Below are 17,461 nucleotides of genomic sequence, written 5' to 3'. Positions count from 1 at the left end.
TACTTCCCATTCCTGTCTATTTTCCACTTAATTATCATCATTGGGATTCTCCAAATACTTTTAATAACCATTTTGTTGTTGATGACGTTGTTGCGACAAAAAATTTATCAGTTAAATTGCGTCAAAACATGTTTTCGAGTATACTTGCATCATGCCACATGCTAATGCCATCCTTTCCCTGACCCTAATATACGTATAGCCTATATAGTGATTACCGACCTGGTTTTTATGCGTTTTAGTTGGTAAAAGAGGGTCTTGTTTATTGCTAAAGACCAACGACTTAACTTAACCCCACAAGTAGAAGTAGCAGTTTCTTGGAGGCCATTTAATGTTACAATTTTATGAAATAATCGAATCTCTAAAATTTTCTCCCAATAATTTGATTGTTGGACGTGCTGTGTGTAACTCCGTCTTGTTGGAACCAGATATTGTCAAGATCAACTTCTTCCGTTTGCGGTCATCAAAAGTTGGTTTTCACCGATCTATACCGCTCTCCATTGGCAGTAACGGTGTCACCAGCCTCATTTCGAAAGAAGTACAGACCGATAATTCCACCAGACCAAAAACCACACCAAACTGCCCATTTAGATGAAGAGACAGTTGTACATATATGAATAGTTTGTGGATTTTCTTTCCATCAGAATAAAGAAGAAATTGAGCCTAATCGAAGTGGTTGGTAAAAAAAAAAGTTTTCAACCTGTCTAAGACAAAATCAGCAAATTTGCGACGTTTACGATGGTCCAATGGCTCAAATTTTTGAGTGAAAATAATTCTGTACGAATGCAAACCCAAATCCTTTCTTATAATACACCAGTTTGTGGTATGAGACAGTCCCAATTTTTTGAGAACGTTTTGCAATCGACCAATTGCGGCAACACTTGCCTGAACGCCTGCAATACCACCCAATAACCTTTTAATAGTAAATTGTTTACTTGATGAAAACCATTTTTCGGAACATTGTTCGTAGTGTCAGCAACTTAATTCGTGCTCTTCATAACTCTTTTTAGCAGAGTCGAATTTCTTTTGATGGAGAGTTTGGTGGATTGGCATATCTTAGCACAAAAGCAGTATTGTTCTTTTCATACCACTAACTGCCGATTTGCTATAATGACATGAAGCCATGTAAGGTCAAAAAAATGAGGACACCTCTTGCCGTCTTATGCATGACAAAAGTCGTTTTTGCAAGCACTTCTGGATGTATAAATCAGTGTTGATAGTTCCAGTTTTGACAAAGAGCCGCTCCTTTTACCACAGCCACTAATTGTTTGTCAAACTTAAGATTTCTTTTGCAAACTTTGCCTTTTTGTGTGCTTAAACTCCTCCTGGACATTCCCTTTATGATCTGCAACATTAAAATTCACACCTGAAAGCTGCGAAAAGTCTCCAACCAAATATGTCTCATGATTCATAATGCAGCAGTAAAAATGTTTAAAGAAATCAAGGTAGAGCTGCTTGGCTCGATCTTTTGCCGTCCTGTGCTTTTTGGAATAACTAAGGTATGTGACACCTAAAGCATTTTACTTCATCTGTCTATTTTTGGTCTCAATGCCGGCAAAAATCAAAAAATATATGTTATATATGGAAGTAACTTACTACTTGAGAAATATTTATACCTCTTGAGCTTGAGTTTTTTCGTATAGTAAGCCTTTGGGGAAGGGAGCTTAGTCCCGGTGGTATCACAATGAGTCTCCAAAAGGCCGAGGTGCGTCATAAGACAACCACTCTGCCTAACCTAACCTAACCTAAGCCTTTACATACAGATTACTAGTGTACTAGTGAAAGAAAATTGTCAGGCTAATTATGGGAACTTCTTGCTTTCAACTTTCCGAATTCCTTCTGTGCTTCACTTTTATGACGGTATATTTCTTCCGTTGGTGGAAGACTTTTCCAGCGAATAGCGAAGTTAAAACAAACAAAACCAAAAGGAAAACTAAAAAAAATGCAAATAGAATGTTGAGCTGCACATAAACAGTCAAATATGTGCTCATTATTCTATTAGAAATCTGCTTGTATTGGTATTAAAGCAAAGAAAAAATCTGGTGTAAGTGAAAAAATACCGATTTCCCCTTTCAGACAACACGGCAAAGCTTTTAAAACACCAGTTAGTAAATGGATTTTTTTCTGTTGACGTCTTTCCATGGCTTTAATGTCTGTAGTGACTTGTAGTGGAGTATGTAAATTAGCAGTTTTGTACTTACTGAAGTTACACTGAAGTGAAGGGAGTATAGCTGGCAATAAGTACATATGTGTCCCATAGTTTGAATTTATGGGAAAAATTATTGAGCCTTACTGATTTTACAAGGATTTTGCACTCAATCACTTTGATGCCAGTTGAAACACTGAGGAGAATGGAAGCTTTATTGTGACACGAAAGGCTTAGAATGCCAACGAAAGGTGTTGGACAAGCGTGTGATAGCTCTATAGGGCAGGTTAAACTTCCTTAGAGACTAGATTATTTGATTTTAGGAGGTTTACTTCTTTAAAATACAGACTAAGATCTTCAAGGCTAAAATTTAATATAAATTTGGAATCAATTCTTCAGCTAACCTTCAGTTCATTTACAGTTAATACCTATATTATACCTATGTATATATGTATATATGTATATCTAACTACTCACTGATATGCATTTCATCATTAACTTTTCGTTTTATGATTTGCTTATCACAACGTTTTCATTATGCTACGCTTGTACTCGTGCAGACCTTAAGCTAATGTATCGGCATTTGCATGATAATTATCTCTGCTGGCTGAAGTCATAATTAGGCAACTTTTTCTGCATTTCGTATTCACATTTTTTATTGTTGTATGCTGTCGTAAATAAGCCAAGGCCCCCCTGTATGTATTACATGCACATATATATCTCTCGGCCTAGACGCGACAACCAGCAAACAGACGCGATAAATGAATATTATTAGTAATAAATCTATCATAAAATGTTGTCAAGAGAAAATGTTGCACGGAGATAAATGAAAAATCTAAAAACAGACTTTAATTATTGCAAAAGGATAACTTTTTAAATAATGAAGCAGCAAAAAAATTATAAAAAATTACTGCCAAAGATTAAAGGCGGGAAATACCTACGAAGCTTTACACTCCAAATCGTTGTGAAAGAATTCAATAATCGTGGAAGGATTACAATCAAATTTGGTATCTTGTTGACTTATGTAGTCGTGGAATGATTTAGATACATTCCTACATCTGCATGTCCGAGATATTAATATTAAGATCCACTTAATTAACTGAAATGAGATAATAGTGATAGAAAATCAATCAAATTTAATATATGGGGTCTATGAGGAAAACATCCAACAAACGATGGGAAATCCCAATTGCACTCTGGACTAATGAAATTCATTACATGCAACATATGGGATATGGGGTAATTCGTGGATCGACTTAAGTCCTACCCGCACTCAATAAAAAGGACTGAAGGACGATGATTGCAATACTCACTGATCACAGTGTCCAGGAAGTGTTAAGAACAAGATACCAGGGAAAGAATGGAACATCTTTACGGCATTTATCTCGCATTGGCAAAGCTATCATTTAAGCATTTGGGGACTCTACGGTTTCAGACGCTGGAAGAGGTATTGTCGCCAATACTGTTGAGTACCACTCATTGATTTCTTAACGGAATAGTTAAATTGTGAGATATAAAGTCAGTCCGGTGTTTGAAAACCATATATTAAGTATGTGAGGGCTAGAGGAATTATTTCCCAGAATACTTCCATTTTAGAATGGGACTGAAATTAGATGAGGTTTGCACCGTGACCTATTATGATCTTTCCTCCATCACATCTATTCTCTAAGGCTCAGCACCCTGACGAATTGCCGTAACTTGCTGGGATCCAAGGACATTCACCCTGCGCCTACAAATTGCTGTGCAATCAGGTGTTCCGAATTTTCCGGTTCCATGCAAGACTGGCAGTTTGCACAACAACCAATGACCACGTTTGGAATATTATCTATCTTTATCCATTATCTTTCTCTACCCACTCTCTTCTCCGTGCGGAGCAGATCCTTTATGAAGTGGGATCATCATTCTGGCCAATCATCCCAGAAGCCGCAGAAGATGGGGCGAGTTTATCGTAAGCCCCTGCACCCAGATTAGGTGTGCACGGTCGCAAACTGATAGGTGGTTCAGCCTTCCTATACACTCATCCACTAATAGCGATTTAGTCCCATAGGCTCAGGTCGCTTGACCATCGTCGATTGCGATAGTTACGATGGATATTAATTTTTGCATACTGACTTTTAGGAAAGATTTCTGTTTGAAAAATTACCGGAAAACATCCCATGGGTATGGAAAACTTGGTAAGCGGTTCCACAATGCCTGCTTCAGTTCCCTCCGGTGTCTTCGAGCTGCAGTGTACCACTGAACTTTGCATGCTATGAATGCTTTTGTGGTTTTAGACAGTTTTATTTCCACTTATTTATTTCACCGTAAGGTGGAGTCTAACATAGACCAAGGTGTTTAACTTCTTTAGATACCTACAACTCCCTGCCATCAAGGGTTTGGGTCCTCAAGCCCGGAAGTGATCTTTTTTTGTAAAACGCTACTGTATCGCATCATCCCAATACTAGGCTTAAACCACCTTAACTTTATAACAGAGAATAATTGAGGCAAGAGGATACACTGTTATTATATACATATATTTGTTTTCTGAATTTCATAAGATGTGTTAAATTGACCGATAGATGCGGTATAAAGTCAATTGGAATAATAGGTATATGTGAGTATTGAAATGATGTTACCCATTTTTGGCACAAAAGCATGCTGTTATTACAAGAATATTCTCTCCGAATGTTACCTCACAGATTGACAGGTATGTTCCGTAAAAAATCAACCATATGCAGCGCGGTCCACATATTTGGTGTTTGGGTTTTTGAAAAGTTAAATTCTGGGAGTCAGATGAAATGGCTTTTAGTCACTATTTGTCTAAAGTTTTATATTCATAAGTTCATTGATGTTTGAATTGTATACTGTGAAATGAAAGAATCAGATGGAATTAAAAAATATTTTATATGGGTAGTTGGCGGGGCTTTTGTTCCACTTCGCTCATTTTGGTACAGCTATGAAAGCAACTCGGACTGACATATGGACCAACTTGGCGCATTCTACGTCGAGATATTAAATTGAAAGCGTATAGAATACAGCTTGTGCAAAAACTAAAGTCATTTGATCTTCCTAAGCGACATCGCTTCGCTCTATAGGCTCTTGAAAAGTTCCAAGAAGATCCGACGTTTTCGAGCCAAATTTTGTTCAGAGATGAGGCCCATTTCTGGCTCAATGGTTATGTAGACAAGAAAAAAGACAAGAAGAGCAACTTGAAGAGATTCAAGAACTGCCATTTCATCTAGTAAAAACAATGGTTTCGTGTGGTTTGTGGTCCGGTGGAACCATCGGGCCATGTTAACCGACTATTTGACGCCTGAAATTGAAGCTCGTGATTTAGCCGGGCGATTAGCTAGCAAGATCGTGTGATATCACCTTTTTATGACAACGTTTAGACTCATTTCTGTGGGGTTACGTAATATCACGCGTCTAATTCACCAGTTACCAGTCGAAAAGCTCGAAGAAGTCACCGAAAATTGGACTCAATTGATGGATCATCTGAGACGTAGCCGCAGCCAACATTTGAAAGAGATAATCTTCTAAAAATGAATGCCAATGAATTTTCTTTCGAATAAGAATAATAAGAAGTTTCTGTGATTTTTCTTTAAAAATGTAGGGAACGTCGAAATTGGATCACCGTTTATTATACTCTGAAGCCACATGTAGCAAGAATATATTTAAGTTTAAAATCTAGAGCAAAAAAAGAGATAAGTGAAAATAAATATTTTTAAACATGTTTTAAAATCATTAATTAAAGTGATAATTATCTAAAAACCGTCATGATAAAACAAATAAACATTTTTCTCAATACAAAAATGATTGAACAGTGCTAAAGAGCCTTTATAATTGTATCATTGTGAATTAAAAATAAATAAAATAAAATATAAAAAATTATAAAGTTTTAGTTTTAAAATATTTAAAGGAGTAGTTGAAGAAAACATTTATGATTGTTAATAAATTTAAAAAGAAACAACAACAAAGATTAATTTGTCTTAAAAATTTTTACCAATATTAAAAAAAAATGGTATCATTAAGCTAATAAACAATAACAAAAATTATGAAAAATTAAAAAAGGTAAAAAAACAAAATAAAAAAAATAATAAAAAATAATTAAAAACAAAAATAAAAAAAATTAAATTGTAGTTTAAAAAATATTTTAAAAATTAATTTGATAATTTCGTGTATTACCAAAATAAAAAAAATAAAAATCAATAAAACAAGTCATGAAAAATTAAAAACAAGTAAAAATGATAATAAAAAATGTAAAACAAAAATAAAAATATTAAACAAAAATTATGAAATTTTAATTTTGAAATATTTTAGAAATTAATTTGAGAAAAATTTCGCGCATCACCAAAATAAAAAACATATCCGTGTCATGAATTACTCCTATTTTCAACCGCGACTTTCCCACACCCGTTTCTAGTCAAACGTGTGTGGTAGAAAAGCAAAACACTGTTTTCTGATACACATGCAACACAAAACCCACTCAAAATGCTGAACACATACTAAATATATACATAGATATATATGTGTGTACATCGATGCTACCTACATATCTATAATATCTCCGTATATCGACAGTCACATGAAGCATATGTTTAGTAGCATGTTATGTTACGGCGCTTTATGTCGCTATTTGCCGAAAATACGCGCACAACAATAAAAACGCTAGCAGCATTAGCAAGCGGATTGTGGCTTATTTCTGGCACATTATGGGCTTTAATGTCGCTGTGTCAATGATACGTGACACTTTTGCGCGCCAAGTTATGCCAGCTATGCGCCACGAGTTCACCAAAAATTAGCCAGAATATTTGTGTAGCGAAAATCACTCATACGACCTGGCGCACGGATGTCAAAACTAAAATCAACTAACGATGTGTGTGTGTGAGTGTGTGCGTGTAGTTGTTCAAAGTTAATTGAGAACTTTCTAATGACTGGTAATCGCCGAAAATACAAAAGTCATCATTTTTATTGTTTTTGTTGTGGCAAAAGTTGGCATAAATACATAAAGTGATGAGTTGTGGAATGGCGGTGGCGTATGAGCAACGTGACGTGGGCAGTTAATTAGTGTTTAATTCCATGTTGAGTGGTCACACTTAGCTGAAGTTGAGTACATGGCATACAAACACATTATACTAAATAAAGCCCTCGATATGCAGGAAGAATAGGATAAAAGTGAAAACGATTGGACTCATTAATTTGTAGGGGAATCCGAATTACTGATTGATAATTTTGTTGGAACTTTATTCAAATTTCGGGTTTACTTACCTAAAAGTTGTAGTATGCATGTAGTATCCTGCAATTGTTCCAAATTTTGTTTGTCGTACATGGAAAGTAAAAATTTAATTTGTTGTATATCTTTAGGGGCGCCATATAATTATCTAAGTCGCACACCTAATACGGTAATATTTGAAATGTAACTCTGATGCAGTCTTACAAATTTGGCATTTTTAAGGGGTTACATGGATTTCTTAGTGTAAAAAACAGCCTTTTTTCATAAATTTCAAGAAAAAAAATTTAATATTTTGTTAGTTTTTTTCAAACATACATACATACAATGCTAACTAAGAAATTAAAATTTTGGAAAAAAAAAAATAAAAACTCGTGATGTTATTCCACTGTGATGTTATTTCCAGTGGCCCGATAGCAGGATAGCTGAAAATTGGATTTTTGACAGACATTTTTACAAAACAATGTAAATTTCAGTGAGAATTTAGCGACAATTTTTTTAAATAGTTGTAGTCGAAAAGAAATCGTTCTCTAAGTTTTTAAGAATTGTATCATAAAGAGCTGTGTAATAGTGAAAAATAAAATGAAGATCGGTTGAATACATAACGAGAAATTTTGTCAACCGACTTCAAAAATAAAGTTTTGAGAAAAACGCGTTGAAAGACGGCTAGGGTAATAAGCTAGCTTCGAGCTCACAAGTTCTCAAGGCTGTACCTCTGAAACTATTACTCGGATAAACTTCAAAATTTCGGACAATATGCCAGAGGTGTTGTAGAATTTAGTAATATAATAAAAAAGACATTAGTAATTAGATTTTTTGAAACCAAAAAAACGCATGTAAACCTTTAAAGTTAAGTAAGTAAGTTTTGATAAATTAGTACATCAAAAGTGTAAAACCTTTTTCTGTGTTAAATATTAACATTATTAAATAAAATATTCCTAAATAAGTATTCCGATTAAAAATAATATTAGTACTCTCGTAAATACAATTTTATGATGTTACCAACCATTCGTAGCTAAATTACTAGGTTCGGGTTTTTGCAGATTCTTACTATGACATTACATTTCAAAATTTGTGATGTACAATCGTGAAACTACAGATATTATTAAATCTCCAAGTAGTTCAAAATGTGACAACTTGTGACAAGGACGGGGAGAGGGGTTAAAAAGTCCTTAAATTCGTGTAACGTAATTTATGGATGGCCCCTAATGTTGATTTGGACATAAAATAAATATTCTTAGAATGCAAAAATATTATTCAGCTTAGAAGTAGAATGAGTACACAATTTTAAATTGGTTTCCACTTGGTGGAATATTACCAAGAAAAAATGTGATATTTGGACGCACCAAAGCTATATTATCCTTCACAGGTACATTCCTTTTAGCATAAAAGGGTATAAAATGTATAAATTAACTTAGCTCGTCATACTCATCAGTTATAGTATAGATTTTGTAAGACCGTCGACGTTTTTTACTAAAAGTGGCCGGAACTATGGGCTGTAAACTTTTGCCTTTTTCACCACGATAATGATTTGAGTATAACGACATGCTGTCAGCCGGAAGTGAAGGAACTCATAAGATTTTTGTTGGATTTGACTAGCTGATCCATTTAAACTGCGCTTGCAAAGCGATTGGTATCACTTTTTTTATGTTCGTGTCAAGTTTGATATCCAAATGTCCATATGTTACCATGACAAAAATTAAACAAAGAGATTGTTTGAAATTATGTGTTTCCAACGGTATCAATTCTATGGAATCAATGAAAGAATTGCAGAAGCATTTTAGGGGAGTCTACTTTATCACGAACACAAGTATTTTAGGGGTAGAAAGCATTCAGTGAAGGTCGCGAAGTCATCCAAAGTCATCCTCATACGAGTCGTCGACATTGAAAAGTTAAAGAAACAATGATTGAAAGTCAAGATGCTGCTTTCAGAGAGATAATAAAGGAATTCAATTTTCTGTGGACCGACTCAACACATTTTGGTTAATGTTTTGTAACTGTCTTGTGCCAAAAGACCTAAATCCTTTGAAAAAGCATTACTGAGTAAAGTTCAGAAAATAGTGCTTGAATACTATGATTATAATTAATATTAATAATTAAATTCCCCATGTAATTGATATTGCAAAAAAATGTATTTTGCCAAGTTGGTAGGACTGATTCAGTTTCAACAAAATAGTACAAAACCTTCAAAGACGATCGAGAGATCGTCGAAGACATTCCTCATTCTGAACAACTTTTGACTTTTTCAATTGATGAAAATATTAAAAAAAGGATGGATATGGTGACTGAAAATCACCAGGCAATTGTTAGAGAGATGGCAAGAGAGCTCGACACCTCTCGCGAGTCCGTTTGGATGATTTTCGTGGATATTTTTGGTATGAAATGCGTTCTTGGTCGACTCGTCCTGATAAATCTGAATTATTTTTAAAACTTGTACCGTAAACAGGTCTCTTCGGGCATGCTTGATCTTGAGGATTCCGATCCCGTTAATACAGAGCATTATAACTGCCAATGGGACACGAGCTTATGAATATGACATGCAAACAAACCAAAAATCATCGACATCCGTCGAAAACGTTCGGAATTGTGCAAAAAAAATGCATGGGTTTTACACGATGATAATGCTCCATCACGTACATTGAGTCACGATTGTGGTTGAATTTAAAGCCAAAAACGCAATGAATACCATCGATCAACCACACCGTACGCAACAGATTTGGGGCCGTGTGATTTTTTCTTGTTTCCCAAACTGAAATTACTGCTCCGTGGAAACCGTTTTCAGTCAATCGAAGAGATACAAAACTCGGTGAAGGATTTTCCCAAAAAGCCATCCCAAAAGTTGCTTGTGAAAGTGACTAGAAATTGTGTGACTCAAGTTTTAACTCCGTTAAACTCCGTTCTTACTTGGCGAATGTAGCTTCAAAAATAATTCTTTTTCATAATGCAATGTATATGATTAAAACATAATTGACTTAATATCTATATAACAAATTATACGATGAATTTGAATTAAGATCGAAATCACCCTAATTTGTCAGACCCCAAACAAATGACGCAAGTCAATCAAAATAAACCGTTAGGATAACAATAACTAAGCTTTTCATGAAATGGCATCAACGAATTCGTTGCAAATAAACAATTTTATAGAGTCCAAAAGTCAATTGTGAAGTGGCAGTCATATATGTTGCATGCGTCAAATCATTCTTTATTAATATTATTGGCAATATACTGATTTGCACGATTTTAATTACAAATTGGGCTGACGAAATGTTACGAAATTCGGTAGCTACCATATCGTCACGTATTATTTGGGCATTTATGAGTGCATATGTTAGTGGTAAAACAAGGAACACCCGAAAATGTATGAAATCACAAGTGGCAGCTAATAAAACAAGCCGTTAATGAAATTAGAGGAAGAATAGATTAATTGCAGAAAAAAGATTGTGTTAATATATGTTTATATATGCTTGTAGGCGCAAAAATTGTATCATAAAATATGTTTGCGTTCTGCTGGAGTTCTCCCATAAAATAAAGGTATCGTCAAGCTAATCTTATCAGTCAGCGATTGGCCAAAAATAATTAATGCAAATTTAATAGCTAAGTTCGTTTGTGTAGAGGAAATATGCTGACACGTAGTTCGGCGAATGCATATATGTATAGTGTACATACAGACACATATATACTTATATCTAATTCCATATTTAAAGACTTCTTCTTCTTTACTGGCGTAGACACCGCTTACGCGGTTAGAGCCGAGTATACAACAGCGCGCCAGTCGTTTCTTTTTTTTGGCAATGTGGCGCCAATTGGAGACTCCAAGCGAAGTCAGGTCCTTCTCCACCTGGTCTTGACAACGGAGTGGAGGTCTTTCTCTTCCTCTGCTTCTTCAGGCGGGTATTGCGTCGAATACTTTTAGAACTAGAACTTTTACCTTTTTCTCGAAAAGTTGTAACGACGAATCATCAGAGGACGGTAGCAATGACTGACTTATAGAGTTTTGTCTCAGCACCTCTTGCCAAGAGTTATTCTGAGTTGAATTTCAAGGTTTACATTGTTGTTGGTGTTAATACTGGTTCCAAGATAGACGAAATTATCTACGACTTCCATGTTATGACTGTCAACAGTGACGTGGGAGCCAAGTCGGGAGTACGAGGACTGTTTGTTTGATGGCAGGAGATATATCGTCTTGGCCTCGTTTACTACCAGACCCATTTGCTTCGCTTCCTTATACAGTCTGTAGAAAGCAGAACTAACGGTACGCCAGCAGTTGTACACTCTTGTAAAAGCTTGCACCTTCTTTTCATATCTGCACCAAGAATTATTTTCTTTGGTAATAGGTTCAATTTGTTATTGAATGGCTTGGGAAAGTCTTTCCCTGGAACTTTTGGTTTTGCTTAACGTCAGTTTACACAGCCGTATTAATTATGAGCAGGATACCAAATTCAGACATATTGACATAATGGCGATCACAGCTGTGACGAAGAGGTGATGTGTGTCGATCCTCTTTTCACGGTTCTTTTCCAAGATTTGGCGCATGGTGAATATCTGATGAGTGGTTGAGTTTCCAGACCTGAAGCCACACTGATAAAGTCCAATCAGTTTGTTGAATTTTCACACAAATTACATGTGCAAGCAACAAATACAGTTATCGAGATGAAGATAGTATGCAGATGTCTCATGAAGGTAGTATAGCCGTGATCTTCGATGCTAGCAAGATTTGTTTTTGATTATTTTAGATCAGTTTTTCATTTGTGAATGATAATGGTAGAGGATGGAACCATGAGTAGAAATTCACGTAATTAATGAAAGTTGTCTGACCTCTATTCACTTGGGTGTGGCCAGAAACGATTTATTTACATATGGCTCAAGCAGCTTACGACTTCCGGTGTTAGACTTCTGGGAAGACACAAACATCAGTTTAACGGCGAAATAAAGTGAGAAAGCGAAACACTCCCACCTGAGAGTTGTGCGCTGAGTTTGGGACCCGCCACGTAAAAAATTCTACCAATGAAAAGAAAATAACAGTCTGAGACAAGTGATGACCCCTGAAAACGTGTTAAGATTATGATTTGAGGGCATGCACCTGGAATATCCGGTCCCTTAATTGGGAAGATGCTGCTGCTCAGCTGGTTTATGTCGTCAATAGAGTAAAGGCTGTCATCACCGCCATCATTCAAGAAATGCGAACGATGGGACACGGACTGAGGTGAGTAGGACCTTGTGGAATTTAGTACAGTGACCATATAAAGGAGCGCAAATTCGGTGTGGGGTTTGTGATGGAAGCGAGACTCCGTTACTGAGTACTGCCATTGACCCCGGTAGAGAAACGTCTACCCACAATCCGCTTCAAAAAGGAGTTCTTCAATAAATTCCTAGTTTGCGCTCACGCCCCGATGAAAGAAAAGAACGATGTGACCAAAGATGTCTTCAATGAGAGCTTGGAGCACACTAATGAGAGCTGTCCGTCACGATGTCAAAGATGGCATAGAAGGTATCTTTGACACAATGGTCGGTAAATTCGGTTTTCATAATGAAACATCCCCAAAAGGGTTGAGACTGATCGACTTCGCCACTACCCGAAATTTAGTTACCTGTAGTTTCAGATTCCAATATAGGAAAATTCACCAAGCACCTGGCTGTCTCCGGATCGAAAAGCTACCAACCGATTGATAATGTTGTGATATATGGAAGACACGCCTCCAGTGTTTTAGATGTGCGTGCGCTCCGAGGTCCTAACATTGACTCTGGCCACTATCTCTATCTTTTTGCAGCCAACAAATAGCCGATATACTCGATTTGCACTCCTGCTCTCTGAGAGCACTTATCAGCAACTCGGTCTAAGGGAACTGTGGGCCGCAAACGAGACCATTGGTTTTCTGAAAATGCAAAAGAGCTGAACACAACACATACGGGATAGCATAAATACCGGGAGTTGAAGAGGGAAGCGAGACGCATTTGTAGACAAAAATACTCTTGTAGCACAACCAGAGGTGATCTAGTAACCGATGCCTAGAATATACTAAAATTATATAGGGAACACTTCTCCAGCCTGCTGAATAGCAGTGAAAGCATAACACTAGGAGATGTCGAACCCAATTCCCCAATCGATCTTTTACAAGATATCATCACACAATTTTCTTTGGATGTTTCTCAAAAGCATCGCTACATTCTCCGAATATATTCTGCAGATTGGACCAACAGCAAATATAGGGTGATTTTTTAAGAGCTTGATAACTTTTTTTAAAAAAAAAACGCATAAAATTTGCAAAATCTCATCGGTTCTTTATTTGAAACGTTAGATTGGTTCATGACATTTACTTTTTGAAGATAATTTCATTTAAATGTTGACCGCGGCTGCGTCTTAGGTGGTCCATTCGGAAAGTCCAATTTTGGGCAACTTTTTCGAGCATTTCGGCCGGAATAGCCCGAATTTCTTCGGAAATGTTGTCTTCCAAAGCTGGAATAGTTGCTGGCTTATTTCTGTAGACTTTAGACTTGACGTAGCCCCACAAAAAATAGTCTAAAGGCGTTAAATCGCATGATCTTGGTGGCCAACTTACGGGTCCATTTCTTGAGATGAATTGTTGTCCGAAGTTTTCCCTCAAAATGGCCATAGAATCGCGAGCTGTGTGGCATGTAGCGCCATCTTGTTGAAACCACATGTCAACCAAGTTCAGTTCTTCCATTTTTGGCAACAAAAAGTTTGTTAGCATCGAACGATAGCGATCGCCATTCACCGTAACGTTGCGTCCAACAGCATCTTTGAAAAAATACGGTCCAATGATTCCACCAGCGTACAAACCACACCAAACAGTGCATTTTTCGGGATGCATGGGCAGTTCTTGAACGGCTTCTGGTTGCTCTTCACCCCAAATGCGGCAATTTTGCTTATTTACGTAGCCATTCAACCAGAAATGAGCCTCATCGCTGAACAAAATTTGTCGATACGTAAAGCGCGAAACACATTTCGAACCGAACACTGATTTTGGTAATAAAATTCAATGATTTGCAAGCGTTGCTCGTTAGTAAGTCTATTCATGATGAAATGTCAAAGCATACTGAGCATCTTTCTCTTTGACACCATGTCTGAAATCCCACGTGATCTGTCAAATACTAATGCATGAAAATCCTAACCTCAAAAAAATCACCCTTTAGTTGTAATTGAAACTGACCTATCAAAATGACCTTTTATATGCTTTTATGCTATAAAATGCGCCTGTGTAGGCTATGTAGCTCCGGTGCAATCGAACTGAAAGCTCAAAGGTCACTAAAGTGTGCATAGTTATGCTATATTTATGTATACACAACTTTGTAGGTGTGTATCGGTAATGTTTATCCTCTCAAACCAAATTTTTTATAAGCAAATATTTTATCGTTTTGTTATGAACTACGAAACGTAATGTAGTTAATTACATTTTATAGGTGGAAGCGTTCCATCATTCAATACCGCATTGTCATTGCTTTGACTAAATTGTATACAATAACAAAACAAACCATAAACGATAATTATCAATTATAATTGATGATAAATTGATAAGCAAAGGCAAACGATAAACGCACATATGAACATAAATTAAAAAGTCCAATAAGAAAATAGAAAATAGGAGAAATCGCAAAAAGCGCATAGACGGCTGCCACAGTGCTTTTGCTGCCCAAACCGTAATCACAATTAAGCAGCAAAATAATTTGGTGCAAATTGCAAAGCGATTTATTGACAACAAACCGCAGCACACAAATGTAGAAATGCGCAGATATGATAATATGTGAACATATATGTACGTACATTTATATGTGTGTTTGTGAAATGCTTGCTTTCTGTGAATTGCTGGAAAAATCCAAAATTAACGATGCAAATGTGCTATTGCCACATTACCACGTGTTGCACGATGCCGTGGCGCTGACAAAGCGGCCAAGTGTTGCTCATACGCCACCGTGGCATGGCATGCCTCATTGGGCCAGTGCGAGTGCACTAGAGCGACGGCTGTTGCTTGCTCTGCGCACCACCTCACTACACACAACACTTTTTGAGCTGCTGTGCTAGCTGTCTGTCTGTCCTTCTGCTGAGTATGTGTGTCTATTTGTCCAACTGCCCGTGCGTTTGTCCACTTTGCACCGTCAATGCGCACAATCGTTTCCGTTTCGTCGCATCGTCGTCCTCCTCGCCCTCATCCTCGTCTCCCTCGTCTTTGTTGTTGTTGTGTTTGTATAGTCCGCCTCGTCGTTAGTGTGCTCGTGTGTGCGCTCACCTGTGGCGAAAGTTGGCGCCCATTAACCTACAATATATAATTTCCATACAAACGTGTTATGTCTGTGTGTGTGTGCGCTCGTTAGCTCGTACTTTGTCGTGTGGTCGTAACTCTCCACTTCCGTTTGATTGTTGAATTTTGAAACATAACTGTTGCCGCCAAAAATTGCCGTTAAATGTTGTTGTGTGATAACTGTTCAACAGTTGCACGAACACACACATACACATATACATATAAAAAGCCACGCACACACACACACATACAAAATTGACACACATGTATTTATAAAAAACACACACATGCATAAAGTACACACATATTGAAGAACCAACTGTAAATACACACACACATTCATATTTCGTGCTCGTCAGTCGTTTGCTCGTGCTTTTTCCGTTCGCTGTTGTTGCTGCTGTTATTATGATTATTGCTACAGCTACTCCACTTATGAAGTTCGTGGCTCGTGTGCCTCGTGTATCGTACAACTCTGCTTTCCGTCGTCGCTGCGTCGCTGCCTGGCGCTGCGTCGGCGTTCGCCGTGCACTATAAATCTCGCCAGCAGTGCCGAGTTGCTTTCACTGTTCATTCAGATCTCCAAAGCGGTGCACTCTACCAGCGGTAGTGACCAGGCAGCAAACAGTCTGAGCTGTGCTTAAGCACTTGACTTGTTTCAAAAAATACCTTTTTGTTATAACAGTTATATTTGAAAGGTCGGCAGTGTGTTGCAGGCGTTGTGTGAAAAGTGTAAGTGAAACCTAGTGTTGGCAAAAAATCAAATAGATTTGCAAAAAAACTGTGAAAAGTCAACATTTGCGCGGCGAAAAGCTGAAATTGTGTAAATCGTGAGAAATAACTAATTTCTAAATTTACTGAAAGGTGAGTTTTTGAAGCAGTGTGATAACAAAAAGAGAAGTTATATTTTTATTAAAGTCAAAGAAATTTAAAGGGACAATTTTTTTTTTTGGAATTTTTTTTTTTTGGAATACAAGCGAAGAAAATATTATAATAAAAAAAATAAAATATTTTCTCAGAAATTCATTAAAAAATAAAGTCGAAGTTTAACTGCCAATACTATTTTTTTTAGTAAGGTTTTTAGAGTAAAATCAATATTTTTTGAGTATGTGTTTTTTGCAGTAAAATCAATCCAATTATTTAAAACAAAAATTAGAAAAAATCGCTAAAATTTATTAAATATAAAATAAAGTCAAAGAAATGAAAAGGTTTATTTTTTATAAATATTTTTTGGGATTAAAAAATAAAGTTGAAGCAATTTAAGGATAACATTTCTTTCCGAACAAGTCGTTTTTTGGAAAAAAATAAAAAAAAATTATTAAATGTTCATGTCAAAGAAGAAAGAAGTCAGAGAAATATTTTTGTTTTAATTTTTGCATTAAGGAAGTAATTTCAAACCAAATATTATAACAAAAGGAACATAATTTGAAGTAAGTTTTTTATGGTAGAAAATTCATCAAAATATTATGAAAAAGAAATCAATTTAAAAAATATTCGCAGAAATTCTATAATTAAAGTTACACTTTTCAATTAAAAGGTTAAGTTGAAATTAATAATTTTTTATAAAAATAAAATTAAATTAAAAAAAATATAAATTAAAAAAATATAAATAAAATTTTCTCGTCAATTGTTAAAGCGACTATGTGGCACTCTAACATTATTTTGCATTTTATAATACTTTTTTCGCTTATGAAATAGGCAGAGCAAAGGTAACATATGATTAAAAAAATGAATGGGCTTCTTTAATTTCAATTTTTAGCCATTTAATTTAAAGAGATATTCTGCTTACCTCTACTGCTAATCAAATAATATACTTTTTACGTAACGGTGAATAATAGTTTGAAAAAAAAAATG

General features: G+C 36.0%; 1 protein-coding gene across 1 annotated transcript in view; it reads left to right on the top strand.

The window, feature by feature from the left end:
* Nucleotides 1-16,165: 16,165 nt before the first annotated feature.
* Nucleotides 16,166-17,461, top strand: part of LOC105228495 (diuretic hormone class 2) — a 53,348-nt gene continuing 52,052 nt past the window's right edge. The window contains exon 1 of the mRNA XM_011208348.4: nt 16,166-16,471. The gene's annotated coding sequence lies outside the window, so the exon portion shown is untranslated. The remainder of the gene's footprint in view (nt 16,472-17,461) is intronic.

This window comes from Bactrocera dorsalis, chromosome 1 (assembly GCF_023373825.1).
Source record: "Bactrocera dorsalis isolate Fly_Bdor chromosome 1, ASM2337382v1, whole genome shotgun sequence".
Taxonomy (NCBI): domain Eukaryota; kingdom Metazoa; phylum Arthropoda; class Insecta; order Diptera; family Tephritidae; genus Bactrocera; species Bactrocera dorsalis.
Note: the sequence above shows the minus strand (reverse complement) of the source record. Positions and strands in the feature narration are given on the sequence as shown.